General features: G+C 40.0%; 1 protein-coding gene across 2 annotated transcripts in view; it reads left to right on the forward strand.

The window, feature by feature from the left end:
• Larp4b (La ribonucleoprotein 4B) overlaps window positions 1-16,529 on the forward strand; it is a 73,274-nt gene that overhangs the window by 9,670 nt on the left and 47,075 nt on the right. The gene's annotated exons all lie outside the window — the stretch shown is intronic.

Below are 16,529 nucleotides of genomic sequence, written 5' to 3' on the forward strand. Positions count from 1 at the left end.
GAGTCTATCTATTGTCTATCCAGGAATAGTCATGACTAGGTGTCTTAAGCACATTGTGTACTAGGTACTATGTTGTTTCCATGTTCTAAGATGTCCTCACAATGCTATTGATGAGAAAAGCTAACTGAGTGAGGTTCTTGTGCCTAGTAGGGATGAAGTCCAGTTCCCAGCAGGTGCTCCTCAGACCTTGGAGCATACCGCCTAGTTGGACTTTTTAGCCTGTGTTCATTCTGAAGGGGTCCTTAGAATTTGGATTAGTAATTTGGTTCAGAGATGGTGATTTTCTGAAGAATTTAGTAACATTGGAATGTAGAAATGAAGCTTATTTGAGAAAAGGCTAAAATGAATTTGCATGTTTCTGGCTTAAGTATTAGACATTTATGTTAAATGTTTTTCCAGTGAGGGAATATAAAGCTTTGAGCAGATTTTAAAAACACTATTTTTACCTGCCTCTCCCATACAAATGTTTACTTACTTAGTATGTGTTTGCTATTCAGACTTTAGTAATTTGTTTTAATATTAAATTATTTTTAATGTCCCTCTTTAATTTTATATGCAAACTCTTGGCTCTCAAGTGCATTCTTGTATGCACACATACACACACTTCATTTGGAATGAAGGTTTTACTTGGAATCATCTCATTTTCCGTGCTTTGTATTTTAATTGCTAGGGAATTCTTCCCACATTTATTGCCACAAAAAAGAATTATTAGATACATACTTAATGGGACTCTGCTGTAGTAGGTACTGAGTTAGGAGCATAGTGGTGAGCAAGACATAGGCGTCCTTTCCCAGTGACAAAGTTTTGGATTGGCAGGATGATCATATTTGATGTGCCATATGCCAGGAAGAAAAGTAATGCCCAAAAAACCATGTTTACTTCTGTTTCATTCTGAGGCCAGGCTAAAGATGAACTTAGGAGGCCCATGTTTTAGGAAAGCTAGCTTGCCTGGTGACAATCCTAGAAGGTATAAAGACACTAAGAAGTTAGGGTAGTAATTTGTTTCAGAGATACTGGCTTTCTGAAGAATTTAGTGGCCTGGAATGTAGCAATCAGCCTTATTTGAGAAGAGGCTAGAACAATTTATTTGCAGGGTTTTATTGGGAGTGGTTTACATATCCTTGAAATAGAGGTTATTTTTATGTTTTAAGAGCAGTGGGACTAATGTCTTTATTTTAAACAGTGAAATACAGGAATGTCAGACCATTCAAGGTATCTTGATTAAATAGCTGTCTTGAAATTTAGCATGCAGTTGTGAACTGGCCTTGTGAAAAGTGAGCACAAGGGTATGACTCACGGAGAAGAGACAGAGCTCCAGAGCCGCATAGTTCCTGCTTGCACCCAGCAGATTCAGCGCTCTTTCCATGAAGCCTTCGGCACCTGTGGAGTGCTCTGGGCTGTGGCTGGCTGGTGGGCTCCTCCTTGGCAGGTGATTTTCTCCCGTTCTGTGTACTTACCAAAACCTTATAACTTGTTCACACTTATCCTTATGTTAGTGCAATTACATAATTTAATTACTGTTAAGGAATACTGTATCTTGGAAATCAAAATAACCAAGAGAGAATTTTGAGTGTTTCCATTCACTAAGAAACGATTAATGTTTGTCATGGATCAGGGGAGACATGCTTTAAAGAAACAGCGACAACATTAGATGATACATTATGGCTTATGTGAGAAAGAGCATGGATAGATAAATTGGGTCTAGGATGAGTGTCAGAAGATGGAATACATGCAAGTTCAAGTTAAGTATGCATACGTTAATTTTTGAAATTACCTGTTAGCTTTTTGTAGTTCCTTTCTTTTCTTTTGTTTGTTTTTTCAAGACAGGGTTTCTCTGTATTGTTTTGGAGGCTGTCCTGGAACTCGCTCTGTAGACCAGGCTGGCCTCGAACTCACAGAGATCCGCCTGCCTCTGCCTCCCGAGTGCTGGGATTAAAGGCTTGCGCCACCAACGCCTGGCTGCAGTTGCTTTCAATTGCATGGGATACAGAGCTTCTTATTCTGCTTAGCACAGCGGAAGAACATTTTAGGGTGGTTGAGAAAGAGTAGCTATAGAAGCTGAAGCAACAGGCCAGAGGGAAGAAGGCAGAGCAGCCTCATGTTGGGCTGTGTTCTGCTGCTGAGAGATCCATCTAGTGGTACAGCTGAGAGGAGACTGTTAATGGCTGGTGAGGCTGTAGACTGGAGCAGTCTGTGAAAAGCATATTCTCTAGCCTGGCTCCCCCGAGCAAGGTCATGAGGTCATCCAGTCAGGGTTGGCCTCTCCTGCTCTTCTCATGTCACACCTTTTCTGTCTTTTGAGTCAAGATTGGGTTACTTTATGGAAAGTGACTTATTTTTATATGTATGAGTGTTTTTTTCAGGTGCACTGAATGTGTGCCTGGTGCCCTTGGAGGCTAGAAGGTGTCATCAGATCTCCTGGGAACTTATGAGCTACTTGTGGGTGCGGGAAAACTAAACTCAGGTCCTCAGCATGCCATCTCTCTAGCCCCGGGCTTTTTGAAACAGTGTATGGGAAATGTTGAAGATGAGGAAAGACAGGAAATGAGATCCAGATCACAGGTAGGGCATCAAACCTCCAGTTGATTGTTAGGCTTTTCCTCAAAACCTTTTTAATGTAGAAACTTCTGGGAACAAAAAAAAAAACATTCATTTTCATGTTTTTCTTTTTTTTTTAAACCATTATATCCAGGCTATATTTACACACCTTGTCTTCACTTATGAGGTTTGAGTTTTATTTTTTTTCCAGGAGCTATACAGATTAGAATTGCTGGGAATTAGTTTCCTTTTACTGGAAGTATTAAACATAGACATACTTTTATTTGTATTTATTTTTGGTTTTTCAAGATAGGATTTCTGTTGTCCTGTAGCTCACTTTGTTGACCAGGCTGGCTCAAACTCGCAGAGATCAGTCTGCCTCTGCCTCCTGGGATTTAAGGCATGTCCCATCACTGTCTGGCTACATACTTTGATATGTACACAAAAATAATAAATTTGAGAAAGAGGACCACATCTTTATATATCAATAAATTGTTTTATCACCATTTATAATGCTGCTAAATAGGCTATCTACTCATTTGTTTGCTGTGAGGTGCAGTCTTATGTTGTTACCCAGGCTGACCTTCAACCTAGGTCTCAAAGTAATCTTTCTGCCCCAACCTCCCAAGGAGCTGGAACTGCAGGTATACCCTCTGTCATCCTCAGCTCATTCATTGGCTTTAGTTTTTAAGGAAGGTTATTTGTGAGTTCATGTAGCAAGACTTGAGGAAATATAGTAAGGGCTGTAGTTTAGGGCTTTGAACAAGACAAGTTGCTGTCTCTGTAACTACCACCTGCTTTGTCATCAGCAAATAACTGTTCCCCTTTCTAGAGATATATTGCCTGCTGGGTTTCACTGTTCTTCATTATACATTAAAGATACTCTTGCTTTGTTTGGGTTTATTGACTGATTAATACAGATTAGAAGTTATCTTTTTTCCCCCCAAAATGAAGTTTTGATTGAACATTCTAGAAAACTGGATCATTTTAGTTTTTGTAGAAATTAATCTTCCTTAGGATAAAAAAGTAAAAATAAGCAAGTAAAGTTGTTTTCTTGCTTGCTTGCTTATTTGCTTGTTTCATTTTTCTTCAGCCAGGGCTTCTTTCTGTAGCCTTTTTGACTGTCCTGGAACTTGCTCTGTAGACCAGGCTGGTCTTGAACTCAGAGGACCATCTGACTCTGCTGAAATTAAAGATGTGTGCCAACACTGCTTGGCTGGTTTTTGTTGTTGTTGTGGTTTCTTTTGTAACTAATCACTTAATGTGTTATACAAAGAGTGCAGACAAACATTTTAGGAATTATATTCCCTCCATAAGATTCAGAAATCTGTATATAAGAGCAGTCTGACTGACATTGGCCTCCATTGTTTCCAGGACTGATTGGTCAATCTACCTGGCCAGGTGTATGTCCCTTACTGTTCTGTGTGTCTTCCTCTAAAAGCTGTATGTTCAGCTGAAGAAGTTGACTTTTGCAATAGAATACTGCTCCTTGGTGGGGGGTGTGACTAGCTAGAACTTCTAAACCAGCTTTGAGTAGTTAGAAACCTCTGCTTTAAAGTGTGGTCTGAGGAGAGCAGATTATGGTATCTCCAGCCATTTCCCTTCTTTAAATGCTCACTTTTAAGTTTGCCTAGAACCTATCTTCCATGTTTTTGTATGTTTTTACTTAATTGTAAATATACATTTGAATGGGCAACAATATGATCTGTGGTCTTGAAGTCCAAGGGTGAGGTAAATTTTTCCCATTCAACAACTAAATGATGAGTTCTCCATGATAGATTTCTTAAGAGGATATCTGGGTCTTGAAGGTCATCTGTGTTGGGCCACTGATTCTGAATTCCTTGAAATAAGATTTGTTTCCAAATGTAAATGGGTGAAGATTTTTCTGGGGAATGTCAGTGATCTCAAGAAAATTATCCTCTACTCACAAGGTAGTTAATAAAGCTGCTAAATGAGGAAGTACAGGTATGCAGTTTGTAGGGCGCAAACCATAGAAAACAGGCAGCCTTGCTTTTTGCCAGGACAGTAGTTGCAGTCCATGTGAATTGCTGACAAGTTATTCTTCTGTTTTTGGATTCTGTATGTACATTGTTTTGCTTGTGACATAGTCTAGCCATGTAGTCCAGACTAGCCTCTAACTTGGGATATTCCTACCTCCATCTCCCACGAATTAGATTACAGGTATATACCACTTTATGTGCCTCTTCTGTAAAGAGATGACTTTAGTAAGCAGATGCACACAAATTGAATCTCAATAGCTTTGACAACAAATGAGCAGGACCAAACAACAAACTGTCTACGCAGGGATGGAAGAAGGCACAGATAAGCCAGGCACAGTTGAATTAGTAAAGGAAATGGTTGCATGCTGACTTCTAGGGGGGGACATTGCAAGCCCGGGGACATTAAACCTGGAAACAGTTTGGTGATATTTATGATTTATTAAAGCTTGCCTGAGAGTTCAGCCTCAAGCTATAGAGAGCAGGCAGTGGTGGTACACACCTTTAATCCCAGGACGCAGGAGACAAAGGCAGGTGATTCTCCCTGAATTCAAGGCCACCCAGGGATACACAAGATTGAATAAATCTAAAAGAATAATAACTCATGCCTTTAATCCCAGCACCAGAGAACTATAAAAGATAGGAGGGATTTCAGGAGTCAGTCTCATCATTCTCTAGCCACATTGAAGAGAGCATAGCAGTTTGAGTGAATCTGAGGAACAGTGAAGTTGGGAGCAGTTTGAGACCCCCCCTTTGGTCTGAGCTGAGGTAGAGGTAAGAGCTAGTGGCCAGTTGCTTTGCTTTTCTGATCTTCAGCTTGAAGCTTGAACCCCAATACCAATCTCTGGTTCTTTTATTTATCATGCTACAAAACGTTCTTAAAAAGAACCCTGCCAGAATATATTCTAAACAGACTGGGTTTGAGAGATGGCTAACTTTTCATATGGGATTTCCTTAATGTTTTACTTAAAACCCTTTTCCCTCTTACATGCTCACCCAATTTAGGTTAGATAAAATAACTATGTTGTCTTGAACCCTGCAGAGATGCCAAGTGCCTACTATAGCATTTCCTGATAGTGTTTCCTTAGTGACAAAAGAAGATATGTGAATCAGCCAAGCCTGCATTTTAGAACCATAATCCTAATGTGGTTGTCTCCTTTTCTGTCTGGCTTTTCCTCTTGTGAAATGGTGTGAAGACTTTGTAGAAACAGCTTCTCATGTTTATTGGAAGAAGACACAATACAGGATAAAAGCAAGAAGTTGTCGGAGGGCAGAAGGTCTGCATCTTGCAAAGCTGTGATTGACTGCATGCTGAAGCTTTGGAAGTAAAATTCCAGGGCTATTTAAATTCCATTACAGCCGCATGCAAAATGAAAGCTAGGACTCACTCCTACTCCTAATTACTTCATGTTTTAGGTTTCCTTATAAACAAATACTAAAATGATGATTTGGAGTTTATCAGAATATTAATGGGTAAAATAACATTTTCCCTAACAGTCTTACCTAATGAGATGGTCCAAACTCTGTTTTGTTTGTTTGCTTTGTTTTATTTTAATAAGAATGCCAGCTAAAAATGTTTCCATACAAGTGTGTCCTCTGTAGAAGTTAGTGAATGAAAATGGGGACATGCATCTTCCAAGGTATAGTTTGAGGAGAAGGGTTTATTGTAGATATGAGGGAGAGAATAGCCAGAGGCATCTGGAAGGGTCCAGACTGAACTGAGGTGGGGGGGAGGGGTGAGAGCGGAAGAGAAGAGTGACCAAGTGGACCAAGAGGCCCAGAGGGTATGTAACCAAAATGCCAAAATGGTTGAGCATATAGCATTTAGAAGTTGGGGGAAATGGAAACCCAGCCTCTGGTCTGGAGATGTTTTAGATAGGGAGTGTAAGTGCTGGAAGGAGCCGCTGGTACTGAGTGAGACTTTCTTTCTTTAGGATCTGACAGTTAATATGTCATAAAAGCAGTCATCCATAACTATTAGAATGTGTGTATGTGTGATCAGTACTTAAGTTGTAAATTAGATTTTATTACTGTAACATTTAAAAATACAATTTTATTTGATACATTTTTTGTGGATACCTTTCCAGTCAGATTTTGCTAATAAATTGTTATATCTTGTGTCTGATTTTATCAACCCTGTCTTAAAGATGGAGCACTTGGGAGGCAAAGACAGGTGAATCTCTGAGTTCGAAGTCAGCCTTATCTACAGAACAAGTTCCATAACAGGCAGGGCTACACAGAGAAACCCTTACTTTGGGGGCTGGGAGGTCACACCATCTGGGCTGAAAAGATGGCTCAGTGGTTAAGAGCACTGGCTGCTCTTCCAGAGGACCTGGGATCAATTTCCAGCACCCATATGGCAGCTCACAACTGTCTAACTCCAGTTCCTGGGAATCTGGCATCCTCACATAGACATACATGCAGGCAAAAATAAATAAATCACAATTTTTCCACCATTGGCCTTTAAAGTAGAAGCACAGGGGTTTACTGAGATTGGATTTCATCTGCCAGCATCTTTGAGTGACACATTTACTATAAGAATACTCATTGAAGAAGCTATTATAGAGATACTAAGTCAGAAAAAAACAACTAGAGCAGCAGGCTTCCTGGAGATAGCAGTCTTTTGCTCTGTAAATATTTTTACTATTGAAGATGAATTCAATGTGTAATTTGTATGAGGTCAATGAAAGCAGAGTTGCCTCCTTGGGAACTCCAATTATTTTTGTGTACATGAAGCCAAAAGACACATTTTCAGGATGTCAGAGTGATGCTGACAGCCATAAGAAAATAGGATCTAGCAACATGGAACAAAATGAGTGAGACACTCCAGTTCCTATCCTGTCTTACTTCCTTACAACTCTCTAGAAACAGAAAATGAATGTCACTAAGAAATACCATTTCCAGCCCTAAAATGCTGCAGTTGTGTTTTAATAACTCATAGCTGCTTTGGCAATTTTTCCCCTGTGGACTTACTTAGTTTCAAAGAAGTCAAAGTCTAGTAAGTAAACTGTCTCACTTGTAAATACATTTGGACATTAAACGTAAGAACAATTTGACTTCTAAAATCAATTCCCCATGGATCCATGCAGTACATAGGGCAGGTCTAAAGTTGTGAATACCCTGTTTTTCTTATTCAGGGGAACGTTTACTTACCTAATTCAGTATTCATTTACTGTTTTTTTTAACTTGCAAATTTTAATTTTGTGTTCATACATACATACATGCATGTGTTTGTATGAGCCCACAGGCCTGCCCCCCCCCCCCCATACACTCCCACTGCCAGGGTGCATGTGGAGAAGTGAGGACAGCTCTCTGGTGTCCATTCTTTTCTTTCCCCTTGTGAAATCCCAGGATCAAGTGCAAGACTTCTGGGCCTGTGCTCAAGCACCTCCTCTGAGCTGTCTCATTGACCTCTGTTTTGTTTACATTTTTTTTTTAATTCTAAAAGTTGGAGTTCTTGTAGTATGTGCCTGTATAGTAGCATCTTGTACTTACCTTTGTGTTCCAACCCTTGTTCCAGTAGAGACCTTAAACTTTATACTTAAGTCATTGTATAAATACTGATGGAGTAGAGAATTTGGCCAGCACTGTAGTCAGCCATTTGTTTTTGAGTGATCCTGAAGGAAGCGTCGGTGGGCTAAGTTGTACTGTTGTACCCTTGCTTCAGTATTCATTTCTGTGCAGTGTATAAGAAGTATAACTTTAATCATACATTGTTAATCTCTTGGTTTATTTCTTTTGTTTTTAAAATACTTGCAAAGTTATGTGAATTTAAAAAATCTAATTACAACTTTTCTGTATCATTTTATATCATGCTGTTTTTCAATTTTGTCAATTTTTTAAAAGTTATGATTGATTGTATTAGTTTCTGCTTTTCTGTAGTTAAATGTGTTTTAAGGCTAAAGCTAACACAATCATTGTTCATCAGGACACATTTTAAGTATAAATAAACATTCTGTTTTAAGTGAGTATCAGTAATATATCCAAGTTATATGTGTGTGCTTATTTTTTCTATTAGATTTAAATACAGAAAGAGGACAGTAATGGGACCCTCACACACTCAGCTAACCTGTGCTGGCTGACTTCAGCACACTGACCTCTTGCCATCCTGTGGTTTTGTTTCCTTTTTCCCCCCTTTAAACTTTATTAGCACATTTAAAAAACAAAATCCAGATTGTATTACTTTTCCCATTCCTGTGACAAACTGCCTAACAGGAAGTAATTAAAGGAGGGGAGGGTTTTCTGGCTTACCGTTTGAGGCCTTCCTTCTTGGTAGGAAAGGTACAATAGTAGTATCAGGAGGTGGAGTACTCAGATTGATTCAAAGTTAGGAAGCAGAGAGGGGTAAGTGAATTCAACTATAAAATCCCAAGACCTGTCCCCGGTGACTTATTTCCTCCAGCAAGGCTCCGCCTCCTGAGGATTCCATAACCTTTTAAAACAATGCCACCATCTGGAGGGCAAGTGTTTACAAACACATGAGCCTATGGGGGACATTTCACATGCAAACCACAGCATAGGTTGTATGTGTGTATTTCATCCCACAAGCTATTTTTTATTTATTTATAGGGTGACTCCTTCCTGTAGTCAAGATTGATCTTGAGCTCATGCCCTCAGGTGACCCCCCCCACACACACCCAATTTGACCTCCTAAATAGCTATGTCTGTTAGAGTAGTGTTAACATATCCTGTGAATAAAGGATTTTGGTTTCTCTCTTATAGACAAGGTCATTTCAAATGGACAGAACTGGAACACCTTGACTGAATTCAATAAAATCACTATCATTCTGTAATACCCTTTTTATCCATGTAATGTTAAGTGTTTTTCCTGTATCCAAGATGAAATTTTTAATTCAATTTGACTCAAAATCTGAACAATGTCACATTATACTAGGTTGTTTTGGTGAAAGCTTTTGGATGTAGGTTGTATATTTTCTCTCCTTTTAAAATGTGTTGTATTTAGTATAGTAATGAGGTCATTTTATCACTCCACATTTTAGATTTATCTTTAAATTGGGTGTCAGATGTAGAGGTTTGATTCAATATCATGGTTTTGTTTTATTTTTGCAAAAAAAGTGCCTCACAGATGATAGTATTATATCACATGAAGAAGATATCTAGAGTTACTATTTCAGTGATAGGGCCCCTGTCAGTGTCTTAGTTGCCATTTATAAAGTTGCCATAAACTATGCAGTCAACATTTTTATCTGACATTGATCATATTCTTTCTTTTGTGAGATGTTGCCATTGTCATTGGGTTTTGTTTGTTTCTAGTCTCACTAATGTAGTTCAGGCTGATTTGGAATTCTGTCTTCTGACCTCAGACTTCTGAATGCTAAAATTATAGTCCTTATGCTACTATGCCCAACACTAAGTTTTGAATGCTTTGATTTTGTAAAATCATTTGTTCTCCATGTACTGAGGCTTTTCTTTGATAACTGTTTTGGCATTATGAAATGTGATTCACAATGTGGAGTGCATGACTTCCCCTTAATAATCTATAGGATAGTGAATTGGTATCCTAACAGACTCCAGGAGCAAGTGCTATAGAGGTGATGTTTTTAGCCTTCAGGGATTTTTAGATAGTATAATTCATATATACAGTCAAGACTATTTCCACTTCTGTGTGGCTTTAGTGTTTTTGCAGTGTGACCTCACTTGACTTGGATAGATTCTTTGTTTTTGTAGTAAGATGTTCCAGGTTCCTCTCAAATGAGGAACGTTTGGGGTGGAGGACCCACGCACACCAAAGATCAATATTGAGTGGCTTAATCAACTTTTCTTTTTTTGAGACAGACTCTCACTGAACCTGAAGCTCAATGGTTAGGCTAGAGTAGCTAGACAGCACGCCTCAGGCCTCCCCAGTGCTGGGATTATTGGCATGTACCCCTGAACCTAACTTTTTGAGTGGATGCTGGGGATCTGAATTCATACTTGTGTTCAATGTTAACTGAACTATCCCCCAACTCCAAACAGCTTACTCAGTCCTCAGTAGCAGTCAGAAGAAAATGCAGTACTGAACAGGGTGCAGAAACAGTCAAAATCAAGTTAAGTCCATAATGTTTGTGGAACAGAAAGTGGCAAAAATCATGTGGCGTGTGCTGTGAAATTGGAAGTAGCTTCAGTTTAAATAAGGTGAGGAAATTAAATAATTAGAGAAGGGGCTGGAGAAGCATAGTTAAATGAAAGAGGAAAGAAGGAGAGTTTTTAAAAGTTAGCCCAGCAATGAAAATAATAAAGGGTTAGATGAATATGAGAAAATAGGGGGGAAAAGGACATAATAGCTCCTAAACTTAAAACACTATCCTAAGTATAGTAAAAGGGAAAGGCCAAAAATGTCCTTGTAGGAGTAGTTTTTCTCTGGGTTTTCCAGAATTGGGTTCTTCATGGTAGGTGGGCGGTATCAGTTAACTTAGAGACTTTTACAATTTTTGTTGGTACCCAGCACATGCTAGACAAGTGTCAAGTGTCTGTCACTGCATTTTAGTAGCTTCTGTCCTTTGTGTGCCAGGAGCATCTGATGGCCACACTTAACTTTGTAGCCTGTGAGCTGGGCAGGTTCCTCCCTCCTCCCCAGACTCCCCAAATTGTACACTCTGGGGCTCACTGTAGTGCTTTGGAAATCAGGGAAGCAAGCAGCACTGAGACCTATACATGTGGACTTGTGCTTTATGAGATACAGCCATGGTTCTCTGGAGCTTCAGGGTTCAGCTTCTGTAGCAGCAGAGCCTGTAGTAGATAGAGGTCTCCAGAGGTCCTTCCATTCCTTGCACTTGAGGCTAGCAGGTTTAGATGGGACTACCCTGCCCACTCCCTGACTGCACACTGGAGCTCTGTACTGCTTCCCTTTGCATCCCGTCTGTGTACACTTTTCAGCTCTCCTGTACTCCCTTTGTGCTTCCATTTTTACTCTAAGTCTTTGAAAGTGTTCCTTGTTCTGACTCTTGTCATTCACTAGACTCAAGACATAGTTTCTATTCCACCATATTCTCTATCAGACCTGTAGGGTTTTTGTTGTTGTTTTTTTCAAGACAGGTTTTCGCTGTGTAACTTGTAGACCAGGCTGGCCTCGAACTCAGAGATCCTCCTGCCTCTGCCTCCCAAGTGCTAGCATTAAAGGCATTCACCACCCAACACCCGGTCAAACCTGTAGGTTTTTTTTTTTACATAGCTAAATTTTGCCCTTCAAAATTGACCTCATTGGTTTGGGGAGATGTCTTGGTAAGCACACATGCTGCACACACAGGAGGGCATGAGTAAATCTTAGGCACTCACATAAAAAGCTGGACATTGTCATTCACATTTGTAACCCCAGCACTGAGGGTGCTAGAGACAGGAGGATCACTAGGGTTGGCTGCCTCTGTGCTTCCAGATTCATGAGAGATTCTGTCTCAAGGACGTAAGACAGTGATACAGCAGGACACTTGATATTCTCCTCTGGCTTCTATATGTGTACTTACCCACACATGTGCATACATACCCATACACTGAAAACAGAGAGGTGCCCTCCACCCAGCTTCTCACTGTTTTGGTTTGGTTTTGGTGGTGGTGTGGGGGAGTGCTAAGTAGTTTTTTCTTGCTCAGATGTTTCAGAATAAGCTGAGGTGGTTGTGTACTTGTCTAGCATGTATATGGTCCTGGATTCAACTCCCACAGCATAAAGTGGGTATGATGAGACATGCCGGTAATCCTAGCATGTAGAAAATGCATTGGTGGCGCATGCCTTTAATCCCAGCACTCTGGAGGCAGAGGCAGGCAAATCTCTGTGAGTTCGAGACCAGCCTGGTCTACAAGAGGCCACAGAGACAGCCTCCAAAGCCACAGAGAAATTCTGTCTCAGAAACACAAAGAAGAAAATGGAGGCAATAGAGGTAGAAGTCCAAAGTCATTTGACTACATGGCGAGGTCAAAGCCAACCTGAGATACAATCCTTAGGGAGTCATGGGGCCTCATGAGCTCCCCCACAATGGCGGGTTGATAACCCCAATCTTGTACCGTAAACATGGCTGCTGTGGGCTCGAGTAGAGTGGCCGTGTCATGCCCAGCAGAGAACATTCCAAAATATTTTCTTATTTTGGTCCTTACGCTCTTTACTCCTTGAGCCTTGGGGTAGGCAGTTGTAGATGTCCCATTATGGCTAATCGTGCAGCAGTTACTCTTGTCACTTTGACCAGCTGTGAATCTCTGCACTTACTGCTGCCCACTGCAGCAGAAGTTTCCTAGGCCAAAGTTGACAGCTTGTGGACACAAGCCTAATTATTTAGAAGGCAAATTAATGGGCATATCATGTCTGTTTAGCAAAACAATGGCAGTAGCTCCCTCACCAGGGTCTGTGGTCTCCATAGTCCCAGCTTTTAACCAGATTTAATTAATGAGACCAGTGGAGTGTGTCTCAATATCAGCCAGAATGAGCTTGGTTACCCCCATAACAGATGTACCTCTAATGTACTTGTGGATCATGTTGATAACATACTGTTCAGAGTATGACTCCCAGCAGCCTTCGTAGCTTGTCCTGGCACTATGAAGGTTAGCCCTCAAGGGGGAAGCGTTTTAATCTCAGTTGCAGTTTGATTTCTCTATCTACAACCAGATTATGTGGTGTTTTAAGTAATAAGGCTATCTAGTCCTGGTGAGCAGTTAGCCACTGTAGCAATCACCTGTATTATTTGGTGTTCTCAGGTCTTCCTGACAACTTGGCCTGCAGTAGGGGGAGGGCAGAGTCACTGGGCTCTTCATTTAATAATCTATGGCTTCTGAGAGTCTGATTATCTACTTGTTCAGGATACCTCAGTTCAAGTCTTTATTTTTAATTAGTTTACCTGGTACCAGGTTTCCTTAAGGCTTTTTCCTAGATCCTTAGTTTTGACTCACCTCCCCCAAACCTTCTCCTCTATCTACTTATTTCCTTCTTAAAACCATCTATTCGCTAGTGTTCCCCTGCCAGCCTCAAAGCACATGTGTTTTAATACCATCCTTCTGAGATAGCTTGGTATTTATTTTTAAATTTCATTTATCTTTTGAGGCAGGATCTCCTTATGCAGCCCTAACTGGTCTGGAACTTGTTTTGTAGATCTGCCTGTCTCTTACCTCCAAGTTTTGGGATTAAAGATCTTTGCTACCATACCTGGCTGAAATTGCTTTTGATCATTAAATAATTTCATCAATAAGAGTATTAGAAATTAGAACCAGAGGGCCTAGGCCCTGTCCTGAAAGAAATGACAGACTCTGGAGATCCCCCATGGAGAGCCTCACCCTCCCTGGGATTGACATGTGAAGCAAGCTTGTTTCTAATTTAAATAAATAAAATATATTAAAAAAAAAAGAAATTAGGGCTGGGCGTTGGTGGCGCACGCCTTTAAAACCAACACTCGGGAGGCAGAGACAGGCGGATCTCTGTGAGTTCGAGGCCAGCCTGGTCTACAAAGTGAGTTCCAGGACAGCCTCCAAAGCTACAGAGAAACCCTGTCTTGAAAAATCAAAAAAAAAAAATTAGAACCAGTTTTTGTTGTTGTTGTTGTTGTTGTTTTTGAGGATAGGGAGAAACAGCATTATGAGATGAAAAAACCTTCAACAACCTTAGCTTTTGGGAAAATGCACTTTGAGATTCCATCTCCTCCCAGTCAGAATGGCTATTGTCAAGGAAGCAAATGGTGGAACTGGAGAGATTGCTCAGGGATTTATGAGCACTAATAGTGCTCTTCCTGAGGATTCAGGTTCAATTCCCAGCCTCCACATGGCAGCTCACAACTGTAACTCCAGTTCTGGAGGATTCTGACACCTTCTGTCCTCCATGGGCACTATGCACAGACATACATACAGGCAGAACTCTCATACACATAAAATCAAATTAATTTTATTCAAATTAAAAAATAAACAGCAAGTAGCAAATGCTGGCAAGGATATGGGGAAAGGATTAGTGGAAATGTGAACTTGTGCATCCATTATGGAAATTCTTCAAAGAGCTAAGAATGCATCTGTGAACTTCCTCATCCATGTTCATTGCTGCACTGTTCACAATAGTCAGGAAATGGAGGCAGCCTAGATGGCTATTAACAGATAACCAGCCTAGAAAATGTGGCACACAGAATTTTATTCATAAAATCAAGATTTTCAGTAAAAGTAATGCATCTGAAAATCATGTTAATTGTAATAAACCAAATTAAAAAACATCCATGTTTTCTCTTCTATGGAACCTACATTCAAAATCCTCTCTTCCTTCATTCCTCCTTCCCTCCTTCCCTCCCCCCTTTCTGTTTGTATACATCTATTTATATGTGTGTATGGTGGTCACCAAACTAGAAAGAGAATCATGAGAAGAGATGAAGAGATCTTAGGGAGATGGGAAACAGAAAAATGGAATACGGGTGATACAGCATAAATTGGGACTCACTAGGAGAAGAGAACGGACCCACCTGGAGAGTACTGGACATGGGAGAGGACAGTGGAAGAGGAAAATAATGAAAACAAAGTAGCATGTATATGAAGGTGCTGTGATGAAACTCATTACTTTGTATGCTAACTTAAAATAGTAATAAGTGAAAAAACCTGTGTGGGTATTTAATGAAACAAAAACAAGTTGCTTATATATCTCCCTGCCCCCCCCATTTTTGGCCTTCTGGTAATTGTTTTCAGAAGTGACTGAAAAGGTACCTGGCCTACATTGATCTCTTTATCTTATTTGTGAAGTACTAAAGAAGAAATGCCTTCAATTCACAACTGAATGCTTAGGAATCCTCAAAGTAAAAGTAATGAAAGTTATCTCTTCCTAAGTCATTTCTGAAAGTAAGATGAGGTATTACATGTGAAGTTTATTGTCTAGTGTTGAGAGTGTGTTTCCCTGAATCCTCCAGTGTTTGTACAACTGTACTCAAGTATTTTCAGTTTCTTTCTAGTGAAATCACTCCTTTGCGATTATTCTTTAATGTAACTCTGGCTGACCTGGAACTTGCTATATAGACCAGACTGGTCAGACTCACAGTTCTGCTGCCTTAGCTTTTTAAATGCTATATTCTACCATCCCTGAGTCACAACTATAGTTTTCTTTATTTCTTTTTTTTTTTTTATAACAACTGTAGTTTTAAAGTTTCTTTGTATATGCTTGCCTGAGGTATACATGGTGAAATGGTTCTTGTAATCAGTCATCTCACATTGTTACTTTAAGTGTACATCAAGGGCATGTGAAATCTACTTTCATAGTAGACTTTTGTGCATAATAATGCTAGCCCTGAGTTATACTAGATCAGGAGATCTCATCATCTTAAATCACTGAACTGTGTGCCCTTTGACCTGTGGCTTCCTATCTTCTCTCTCCTTCCCATTCCCTACCATTCTGTTTGTTTCCCTCCGTGTGTTTGATTAGATTGTAAGTGAATTGTAGTGAGCATGGGCTGTCTTCACAAGGACCTTATTGCATTCCCCCCAAAAAGTGGAATTGCTGGATCATATACTGTAGTAGTTTTATTTTTAAGTTTTTGAGAAACCTCCATTTTCAGTAATGGCCTCACAGGTCCTTCCAGCAGCATTCTTTGTTCTTCACACCCATGTCAATACTTGTTGTCACTTGTCTTTTTTATAGCTTTTTGTGGTTTTAATTAGCTTTTCCCTGATGATTAGTGAGGTATTTGAACATCTAAGTATGTGTGTTTGTAATTTTCCATTGATTGGGGGTGGGAGGTGTTTACATTCTTTGGCTATTTTTGAAATTAGCTTTTTTTTAAAGATTTATTTATTTCATTTGCATGATGCTTTGCCTGCATGTACATCTGTGTGAGGGTATCAGATTCCCTGGAATCGGAGTTACAGACAGCTGTGAGCTGCCATGTGGATGCTGGGAATTGAACCTGGGTCCTTGGAAGAACAGCCAGTGCTCTTAACCACTTAGCCAACTTTCTAGTCCTTGGGGTTTTTATTCTTGAGCTATGAATATTCCTCATGTCTCTTGACTATTAACCCCTCGGTTTTATGTTTGAAGATGAGTTCCTGGGTTTTTCTGTA

This window comes from Mesocricetus auratus, unplaced genomic scaffold, assembly GCF_017639785.1.
Source record: "Mesocricetus auratus isolate SY011 unplaced genomic scaffold, BCM_Maur_2.0 Super-Scaffold_100013, whole genome shotgun sequence".
NCBI lineage: Eukaryota > Metazoa > Chordata > Mammalia > Rodentia > Cricetidae > Mesocricetus > Mesocricetus auratus.